Source organism: Rattus norvegicus, chromosome Y (assembly GCF_021556685.1).
Source record: "Rattus norvegicus strain SHRSP/BbbUtx chromosome Y, alternate assembly SHRSP_T2T, whole genome shotgun sequence".
Classification (NCBI taxonomy): Eukaryota; Metazoa; Chordata; class Mammalia; order Rodentia; family Muridae; genus Rattus; species Rattus norvegicus.
The window spans coordinates 71,865,909-71,877,369 of record NC_141555.1 but is presented as its reverse complement, the minus strand read 5'-3'; the positions used below and the strand labels follow the sequence as shown (position 1 = coordinate 71,877,369).

Below are 11,461 nucleotides of genomic sequence, written 5' to 3'. Positions count from 1 at the left end.
GGAAAAGAGCTAAACTTGCAACGACCTCACCTTCCGCTTAAAAAGTTGTGATTTAGTTGAACAGAAGACATCCAGCGCGACCTCTCGCCAGCAAGAATACGCGGGAACACATGAATCCTTCTGGAGCCAAAATGCTTATTCTTTATTAATAATAGAGGGGGCGCCTGGGACACCAGCATGACGCGGCTTATATACACCCTAATACGGCGCATCCACACCTGATTGGTTGCTTACGCAGGATCTCATTAGGAACGCCCTGGAGTGGGCAAAGACCTGACACGAAGGCACTCTTGCACGTGCGCACACAGTTAACTTCCTTAAAGGAAGTCGGGTGGCAGGGCGGAGCCAGCACCATCTTGTAATGGCGAAACTATCTCGGCCTTCCACGTGGGGTGCATGGAAGCCAGTGCCATCTTGTGGTGCCAAAAGTTATTGCAGCCCTCTACAAGAAGAATCTACATCTCCCAGCTCCACCCCTTTCCAGAGGTTACTTTAGCATTAGATCAAAATTTCAAACCACAAGCAAAGGGGCCCAGAGTGATGCTACCGAAAACTGAGTTGAGCAAACAAAACTGTGTAATGAAGATGCACAGGAAACACAAGGGAGACCGCAGCAGGCTGGGCTCAGTTCTACCCCTAAGGCTGTTGCCCCCTCCCTTTTCCACAGAGTGGACCTGTCTTTTCAGGCAGAAATACACAAGTTCTGCCCATCTAAGCAGCTCTGACAAAGCTCCCAGGGAAGTTAAGAAGGACGTCCTACACCATCAGCTGTGTCTCTTCCATGTTGACATGAATAAGACTTGGAGCTGGGGGAAGTGGAGAGAAGAGAGGCTCACCTAGCAGAGAACAGTCCTCACAGCTCTGCACATAAAGACCCATCCTGAATTCTCAGATGGTGATAAACAGAAGGGGAGGAAGTAGACCCACACTGAGCAGTCATGGGGATGAGCGGATTTTCCATGTGTCTAGCACTAAGAGAGGAATAGTCCAACACATTAAGTACCACTGTCCCAGGAGAAGCTCCAGCAGTGGCTCCAGCAGCGGACATCCCACTAAGAGTTGGCTGCTCATCCTATCAAGAATAGCACTTGCTTAAGAACAGGGTCCTGACTACAAATGGACCCTGGGATATACACCCACTCAACCCAGAGTGCTGAGAGCTATGACAGGATCCACAGGGGTTATCTCAGGGCAAGCATCTCCCCGTCTGTGTGCCCATTTCATCCCCACTGAGCTTGTGCCAAGTTGAGAGCAGCAAGTTATTCAGTGTGAGTGCCCTAAAGTGGCTACAACACATGCCCATACGTGGGGGATATCACAACAGATGCTCCTTCTCTCAGCATTCTGGAAGGTGAGTGTCTAGAGCCTAAGTGTCAGTAGGGCTGTGCGTGCACATGCAAGTGCGCACGCACACACACACACACACACACACACACACACACACAGAGAGAGAGAGAGAGAGAAAGAGAGCTCCCTGCCCCTCTCCTTGTTTCTGCAGGATGCCACCACCATTTGCTTGTGGATACATTGTCCCTCCCTGCCTCTTTTGTCACTTAGTGACCTCCTCTGCTTCCCATTCTCCTCATGGTCTCAGAAGTCAACAGCAATGGAGCGGGAGCCAACTCCAGTCCATATGGGATCAGCTCACTCGGCTACAATGGGTAAGGCCCTGCCTGCCACTCAAAGACACACACAGACATTTGCATGTAAAGATGTCAACTCATCATTCTGGAGGGAGACAACAGCATCTTCACAAACTCCTCACCCAGCGCAAAGCCAGAACAGTACCCTTGGCTCCCAAGACTGCTTCTAGTTAGTTGAGCTGCTATTAATTGCGCTAATCAGTTTCCTTACTGTCGTAACAAAATACCTGGCAGAAGAAAAAGGAGGCTGCCCCTGTACACTGAGCTCCCACGATTAAGAGGTGGGAGGTGGATTCTAACAGCATGGAGAGTAGGCAGCTGCCCAGCTATGGGCTGCTGTAGATATAGAGGCTGGGCGTGTTTCTTTCATTCAGGAACAGAAAACATTGTGGTGAGTAACCCCGCGATGGGATTTATTATTATTATTTTTTTTTTTTACTACAGGGGACCTCAGATGAGTATTTGCCTCCATTGCATTTGCCTGTGGACAGACCTGTGAGGCACCTTTTGGAATAATGATTGGTGTGTGAAGGTCCACTGTGGATGGCACCACCTCTGGTTGGGCGGTCCTGGTTAGAGAAGAAAGCATGTTGACTAAGCAATAAGCAACAAGCCAGTAAGAAATTGTTCCTTCACGGCCTCTGCTTCAGCTGCTGCCTTCAAGTCTCTGCCTTGAGTTCCTGCCCTGACTTTCTTCCTGATGGGCACTGATCAAGCTGAAGTTAACCCTTTCCTCCCTGAGATAGTTCACACAGTATTTCATCAGAGCAAAGAGAAGGAACTGCGACAGGTCCACCCTGCCTTGCTTTGTTTTCTTGCTATAAAGTCTCACACTTATACCACAAACATACCAGTCAAGCTGGTGGACTAGAGAACGCCGGGGATGCATCTGTCCACCTCTATTTTACCAGGATTCCAGGCCACCATGTCTGACTTTTATTTTTTAATGTGGGTTCTAGGGACTGAACTCAGATCCTCATACTTTCATGGCAAACACTTTACTGGCTAAGCAAGCTCCTTAGCCCGAGAACCCCACCTCAGAAACTTTGAAAGCCATTCCTCTGTCAGACCACAGTCTCTCTGTAAGGTGCACATTCCTTCCATGACAATGCGATGTGGGTTAAATTTCTAATCAGAAGACAGGAAGCCACGTTGAGCTATGAAGGATTTTGCATTGTTTCTCAATAGGGGATCATTTTGCATTTGTAAAATGTGAAGTTTCTGGAAGAAACCTCATCTGCCTTATGCTGCACAAAAAAAAAAAAAAGAAATACCTTTAGTCCATGAGGTATAACTTAACACCCACAGTCATCATGAGGAAGGCAGGGGTTTATATCATCTGTGTTGTGTGGTCCTGAGAAAGGTCAGATATTTAGCAGGTATTTATCAAACATTTAACGGTGAGAGGGGGAGATAAAAGAATGTCACTTTATAATTATATTGACTTCACTCTTCTTTGGGGAGAAACATTTTAAATAATATTCCATTGAACTTCCTAGTGTGTGTGTAATTATTGTTGTATCACATCCACCTCCTGGGACATTGGCCCTTATTTGAGTGTGTGTTTGCTAATTGCTAAGGAGATCCCGGGGAGGGGCTGGCAATGTGGAGTTCCAATAGGGCAGAAGGTGAGTTCAAATGAGGCTGGCAATAATTCTTGCCTTAGAAGGGCAAACACAATAAATATATCTGATGGGAATGTGTCTGGTCACAGTAATATAAAACCAATCAGTATCCCCTAATCCCAAGAGTGTGATTTACTTGGGAAGAAACACCAAAGCACACACAGCATCAGTTCAACAGCCCAGCCATCCCACAGGACTCTTGGCTCATCCATCTTTCTCATCTTACTGCCCTCAGCAGATTGTCTATAATGTAGTCACAAGATCGGGGCTGCATCCCCAGAGAACAAATCACACTCCTCCACAGCAGAACTCCAACCCTGGATGGGAGGAGGAGGAAGAGAGATGAAACTGTCTTGGATCGCTCCCTATTTGTGACAGGCAGAAAAAAAATCTTTCCTCAGAAGATTTTTGGTGTGTCTCAGTGAGTCTTCTGATGCACCTCAACACCAGTGACATGCACAGAACAAAGCTAGCATGACTGGTTCAAGCAAATCTGGATGCCCTCTGTGGATTAAAGGATAGAAAGTCAGTTATACTAATAGCCAAATGAAACTGGCTATTTGCAGTGAGAATTTTGGTGTATTTAAAAATATAGAAATATTATAAGAGTATGTTTTTGTTTTAATCCAGGCTGTGGGGTATGGGATTGCTTCCGATTGTCAACAGTGACCGACTATGATTTGCCTCATGCTCTAGCAGGGTTGTGATTTTGCCAGCAGCAGATAGATTTTGCAAGTGAGTAACAAATGGGATGCTGGAGACTTTTCAGAGAACATATAAATGCTAGAGCCCCAGAGGTGGGCTGCTGTTGGTTGCAGTTTGTTAAATAGTCAGGCCCAAAGAAGAAACTAAACATCCTGACAATGAAGATCAAACTTGCCCCCCAAGGAACTCGATGCCCCTAACCAACAGGAGGTCGTCTAATGGTGATAGATCCCCTTTCCCTCTCTCCTCTTTTCTCTCATATCTAGTATTACAGGGTTGAATGTGAAAGAAAGGAGAACCTACAAAGCAGCAAAAGGATGGCTAGAGCTATTGAATGAAGGTCCATCATCAGTCCCAAAGTATAAGGTGTGTGTATCAGGTAACAACAGAGACAATTTTAGGAAACAGGCCTGTTGGAGGCCACTGTAATTTAAATGGAATTTAGCAGCTCGGCAAAGAGTTATCTTCCCTTCCCAGTCATTTGGGGACATGTTACAATTCAAGGGACATCCTTTTTTGTTCCATATGTCTCAGTCTCTCTGTTGTTCCTCACACTCTGGTGTCTGAAGTGGAAATTTCTGGTTGTCCTGTGATGCAGACTCATGTGGGGTTTCGTTAAGGCAAGTCACGTGATATTTGGAGAGATTACAAGTATGACTCAGTAGACACTGATTAGGTGCTTGCATTGTTTGCCTGCAATCCCTCCTTGGTCTTGATTCTCACTGACCTTCACTTTATTGAGATGTGGAAAGAGCTCCTGGTGTTCCAGCTGGTTCTGGTCACTCCTGCTGACTAGTGCCAGTTTGGTGGAGGCCCGACCCTTTCTGCTAGATTGTGCTACCAGTGCTGATTTGTGTTTGGTGACATTTTTTTTAAACTTGACTATTGGTATCCTGACACTACGGGACTGGACTGCTGGTGTCCTGACAGCTCAGATGGGATTTGCCCCAAAGAACTACTTCTAAACAGGTCCACATCCACTTGCCCTATTTATCATCTTTTCTCCCCTACCTTTGGACAGTGGGCTAGAAGGGGGCTCTAAGCATTTGAGAACCCTTATTAAAATAGGTTTGAAAAAAAATCTAAGTCTACATGAATCCCCATATAACGAAGGGGTGTCAGACTCGTTTCCATTACAACTTCTTTTCCCTTGCATCTGTTTTTGCAACTATCTCCTCTTTAAAGAAAGTGCTCTGGGGGTTTTCTGAAGAAAATTCGTTACATGCATGGATGTTTAATAACATATTTTACCATTTGTGTGTATGCATATATGCATATGTGGTATGCGTGTATGTGCTCATGTGTGTAACATGCAGGCCAGAGGACCAATTTACCTTGTTTTTGATCCAGTGTCTCTCTGTGGCCTGAATCTAACCAGTATAGACCAGAAGGGCAGGCAATAAATCCCCGGAATTCTCCATGTCTTGGTCCAAGAACGTAAACCCATGCTTAGTTTTTTACCTTGTGTCCAGTTCCTCAGGCTCCACCCCAAGCTGTCTCCCTCATCCCAAGCAGTGTATTTGAAAAGGGAACATTAAGTAACTATTAGGTCTAATGGACTGACCAGAGTGATTCAAGCACCATAAGGGGATTACACACAAAGAGTGGGATTTCAGAGCATTGAGATGAGAATGTTAAAAGGAAACCCAGAGCCTATTAGGAAAAGCTGAAAACTATGTCTTCACTCACTCAAGACAAGAATCAACAGAAACCCAAGCTTGTGTCAGCTTATATCCTATGAAACTGCGTAAGCTTGTTTCTTATTTAAGAGGCATAATCCCTTTCCCTCTGATGCTGTCCCTACTATGCCAAATGAAGCAGGGAACGGCTCCCTACAGCTGTGGGTTTGTGCGTAGACCAGTACCATAATGTCTCTCATCCCTGTCCCACCCCAATGTCATATTGGCACTTCAAATTGACCAGGTGACAGCAATGTCTGGCTACCACTTTTGAAGATAAGCAGGAACGTGCAAGGTCAAAGAGCAGAATTCATTGATTTTCAACCAGAAATTGGGAAACATAACATTCCCGTTTTCTATTTCTTTAGATGGGAAATCTTGTGCATACCCGGCCCTATTAGAGATGTCTCTCTCTTTGGACACTAGAACAAGAATTGCACTAAGACCTGTATTATCTTGAAAAACATCTACATGAGACTGTCTCCAAGACAAGTGGTGTGTGTGTGTATGTGTGTGTGTGTGTGTGTGTGTGTGTGTGTGTGTGTGTGTACACTCGTGACATCTGTATGTGCATGCATGTAGATGTCAGAGGACAATTTTGGGTGTCATTCCTCTTTGAAATAGTTTTTCTTAGTCAGGGTAGACACATACATGCTACAACACATATGTAGAGACCAAGGAATAGGTTGTAGGATTCAGTCCCATCTTCCGCCTGGTGAGTCTTGGGGATTGAACTCACATCCTCAGGCTTGGTGGCAAGTGCCCTTGCATGCTGAGCTATCTTGCCAGTGCGTGTCTTAGTTTATGAGGTAGGCTTTTCTCACTGGAATGTGGGAACTGTTGCCTTTGATGGTTTGGGTGCGTGTGTGCCTGTGTGCGTGTGCGTGTATGTTCAGCCCAGGGAGAGGCAGCTTTAGAGGGCATGGCACAGTTGGAGTGGATGTGGCCTTGTTGGAGTTAGTGTGTTACTGTGGGTATGGGATTTAAGACCCTCATCCTAGCTACCTGAAAGCCAGTATTCTCCTAGCAGCCTTCAGATGAATATGTAGAACTCTCAGCTCCTCCTGCACTATGCCTGCCTGGATGCTGCCATGTTCACACCTTGATGGTAATGCACTGAACCTCTGAACCCGTAAGCCAACCCCAATTATATGTTGTATTTATAAGAGTTACCTTGGTTATGGTGTCTGTTCATAGCAGTATAACCCTAAGTAAAACATTGACTATGGGGTGGCCAGTGAACCTCAGAGGTTCCCAGGTCTCTGTCTCCCTGATTCTGGTGTCAGAGTGGATGCTACCTCTTTAGACTTGTAAGTTGGCTCTGGGGATCCAAGCTCAGGTCTCCATGCAAGTACAGCAAGCAGTTTACCTACTGACCCATATCCTTTAGCTAACAAATGTGTTTAAAAGGAGATAGAGGTAGATCCCAGGTGCCTGACATCAGGGAAGCTGAGCTCTGGGGCACACAAGGGCAGCTGTTGCAGGGTGAGGGTCATGGTACAGGGTACATTAGGGCCAAGGAGACATAACAGGGACATTCTTGGGACTTACATTGCCTGTGCTGCTTCCACACAGAAGCCTGATGATGCTGGTGCAAGCTGGAGGAGAGCCATCTCCATCGGTAGAGGTTGCTGTGATCTAAATGTCTCCCCTACCCCATCCCTAGGAAGATGTCACCAAAGATGACAACATTCGGAAGCAGCACTTTGGAGGGTGTGACTTCAGTCATAAAAATGCACTCCTCCTCTGTGTTATTGGTGCACTTATGTTTAAAAAGAACCCCCAAAGAGCTTGCTGGACCTTCTCAGCCCAGGAAAATATATTCAGAATGCACCATCTACATGCCAGGTAGCAGGCTTCAGTAAATTTGCCAGGCTCTGATCTTGGACTTGAAGCCTCTTTATCAGCCATCCAGTCTCTGAGACTGGAGGGACAGCAAGCTGGCTGGTTCCTGGGTCAGGCAGGGATCTGCCAGGAGAGGTGTGGACATACAATGTGCTTCTTGATTTCTAGTCAGAACAGAATGCAGATGAATGCTTCAAGGCTAAGCAATATGAGTGGCACGGCTTGGTTAATCTCAGGCCCAAAATATAAAGCAAACAAGAAAAATAAATTGTATGAGAGAGTTGGTAGACATGATTACTAATCTTGGTTGCTGACTTGAGTGGTCTCTACTCAATTAAAATGCATGCATATGGCCACTTTTGTGAGGGATTTTCTTGATCAGGTTATTTGAATTAGGAAGATTGCCCTAATGTGGGTGGGACCTTTTGGTGGCAACCCAGATTTAAAAATGTGAAAGAAGGAGGCTTTGATTTTTGTCTGCCTGCCTTCACTCTCACTGGCAAGTTCATCTCTCCTGTGGCTGCTGCATTCCTTTGCTATTATTCGAACCACCTTCTCTGATATCTCATTGTAGACTGAAGACCAACGCCTCCAGGAAACACACGTACCTTCAGCACGAGGTTAAGATGTCTGAGGCATCAATCATCATAGACTGAGCATACAATGTGGTTCTCAATACCCTTGTATGGGACAGTCATTGTTAGATTATCCAGTGTCCTGGAAGTCAAATTACCATTTGTTGTGTTTGGTGGTGTGAATAGGAGTGGGCCACCATAGACTCTTGTGTTTGAATGCTTGACACATGAGGAGTGATGCTATTAGGAGGTGTGGCCTTGTTGGAGTAGGTGTGGCCTTGTTGTAGTAGGTGTGACATTGTTGGAGTAGGTGTGGCCTTGATGGAGTGGGTGTGGACTTGTTGGAGTATGTGTGGCCTTGTTGGAATGGGTGTGGCCTTGATGGAGTGGGTGTGGACTTGTTGGAGTATGTGTGGCCTTGTTGGAATGGGTGTGGCCTTGATGGAGTAGGTGTGGCCTTTTTGGTGTAGGTGTGGCATTGTTGGAGTAGGTGTGATCTTTTGGTGTAGGTGTGGCCTTGTTTGAGTTGGTGTGGCCTTGATGCAGTGGGTGTGGCATTGCTGGTGTAGGTGTGGCCTTGTTGGAGTGGGTGTGGCCTTGTTGGAGTAGGTGAGGCCATGTTGGAGTAGGTGTGACTTTGTTGGAGAAAGTGTGCCAATGTGGTGGCTTTGCATTGAGATTTGTATATACTAAAACTATGCTCAGTGGTACAGACAATCACATTCTGCTGTCTGTGCATCCAGAACGTTGGGCTCCTCCAGCACCAAGTCTGCCTGGATGCTCCCATGATTCCTGCCATGATGATAATGGAATGAAACTGTAAGCCAGCTGCAGTGGAATCTTGTCCTTTATAAGAATTACCTTGGCCGCTGTGTCTGCATCCATGAGCATGCTCAGGCTACAGAAGAGCCTTGCCTCTAGTGTCCTCCACTGTGCTAAAAAGAAGGTCCAGTTGGACCCCAATGCTACCAATAAAGTCTCCAATGCCAACTCCAGTCAGCTGATCAAGAAGCTGATTGAAGAAGGCCTGATCATCTGGAAGCCTGTAACTGTCCATCCTCAGACTCGCTGCTAGAAACACACCTTGAAGGGCAGGAATATGGTCATAGGGAAGGGAAAGGGTACTGCCAACACTTGGGTGCCTGAGAGGGTGACCTGGATGAGAAGGATGAGGATCCTGCACCGGCTTCTCAGGAGATACTGGGAATCAAAGAAGATTGACCAACATATGTATCATAGCCTGTACCTAAAGGTCAAAAGGAATGTATTCAAAAACCAATGAATTCTTATAGAGCAGATCCTCAAACCGAAGGCAGACGAGGGCCGCAAGGAGCTACAGGCTGACCAGGCTGAGGCTCGCAGGTCTAAGACCAAGTAAGCACAAAAACGCGTGGGAGGAGCGCCCCCAGGCCAAGAAGGAGGAGATCATCAATACCCTGTCCAAGGACGAGGAGACCAAGAAATAAAGCTTCCTTCACGTCTGTGCATAGTGACCTCAATGTGGCCTCACATGATCAGTCATTAAAATAAAACAATCCTTAAAATAAAAAAAGAGTTAACTTGCCTATGGTGTCTGTTCACAGCTATGGAAATCTAACTAAGACAATGTGTATTCATTCTGCCATTTCTGTTTCTCTGGAAACCCTAATACAATAGCGCTCTAGAGAGAGGAACAAGTACCCACCAGACAACATAAATTCCAATTTACTTTTTTGGTGAATATGAAGTTGCTGTGGTTTTTAAAAAAAAAATACAAACTTGTTTTTTTGTTTGTTTGTTATGGGGTTGTGTTGTTGCTGCTGCTGTTGTTGTCATTGTTGTTCTGTTTGTTTTTTAGGAAGAAACACATTAAGCCTCTTCATCACTGACTGGCTGGCAAAGCCCACATCAGCTAAAGCGATTAAGGCATTAGGAATGTGTTTACACAAAAATATAAAGTTATTCCTGTCAAGTTCAGATGAGAGACAACAACGGCCATATGGGCAAGCGTAGAGCATCAACCATTTAACACAAACAAATCAGGACACACTGTCAGAAGCCTGTTGGGCAAACAGAGATGAGGGCCTGCGTGTTGTGTTGTTATTTTCTTTTATGAATTTTTGGAGCCACCCTGTTCATTAATCCTGTTCATAATATTAACTCTGGCACTTTTTTCTTGGCTCATCAAATATTTCCTTAATGAACTGTCAGCTCACACCCCCCCATCTCCATTGTAATGACTTTCAAATTAAGTTCATCTGGACCATGGGGGTTTTTAGAACTCTATGATGATAGAAAAGACGGGGAAAAGAACCTCTTTCATTGTATTTGAAGAAAGACATAGTCATTCACATGCCGCCTTCCCCCAGTGCTGACTGTTCCCATGTTCAGTACTGAGACCTCTGCCTCATGGGCACCATCAGAGCCCTGAGATGAGCACTTCCAAATCAGGAGGCATTATACTGACATGACCATACGCTGCTCCCTCACATACAGCCACCGTGTTCCACACTCCTGGTGTCCCTCCTCCCCTTAAAAGAGAGCTGTTGGCATCCAGGCTCAGCATCACCCATGCCCATAACCCAAAGTTCATACCTATTAAAAATCAGATGTGTTTTTATTATCACATGTGTGAATGTTCTGACTACAAAGAACTGTGTGCACCACGTGCCTGACTGAAGTCTGAAGAGGCCAAGAGAGGGCATTAGATCTTCTGAAACTGGCAAACAGTTCAACTGTGAGCCATCATTTGGATGCTGGGAATAGAACCTGTGTCCTCTGCAAGAGTAACAAGTGTTCTTCGTGGCTGAGTCCTCTCTCAAAGCCCCAGAGTCTGTGCCCTGTCCCTGGAGATGCTTTGCTACTCTACAAAACCACATGGGAGACTTGGTCCCCGTCCAAGGGAATAGACTTCACCCTATCAATGAAGAGGATGCCATGGCTGGTGGTATTGTAGATACTAGGAGACTCTGAGGGAAAGTGACTTGTATAGGGGAGTCCTGTGAGAACCAAGACTGGAGGAGCACCCTGGACTGGATAGAGATTGGGTTGGGCCATTGAAGAAGATAAAAGAGTGATGGTGCCAAGGACATTTGAGCAATCCCATGAACTATCCAGTCTGGGGTCTTAGTTAGGTTTCCACTGTGGAGAAGAGACACCATGACCATGGACAACATGTAATCGAGGTTCTCTTACAGGTTTAGAGGGTCAGTCCATTATCATCAAGGCAGAGGGCATAGCAGTGTGCAGACAGACATGGTGCTGGAGAAGGAGCTGAGAGTTCTACATCTTCATCTAAAAGAAACCAGGAGCACACTGTCTCCCACATGGCTGGGAGAAGGATTTCAAGAACTCACCCCCACAGGGAGTCCCCTCCTCCAAGAAGGCCAACCTCCTAATAGTGCCATTTC

General features: G+C 45.9%; 1 pseudogene; it reads left to right on the top strand.

The window, feature by feature from the left end:
- The first annotated feature begins 8,961 nt into the window (after window positions 1-8,961).
- Window positions 8,962-9,538, top strand: LOC147998097 (large ribosomal subunit protein eL19 pseudogene; annotated as a pseudogene).
- Window positions 9,539-11,461: the final 1,923 nt, after the last annotated feature.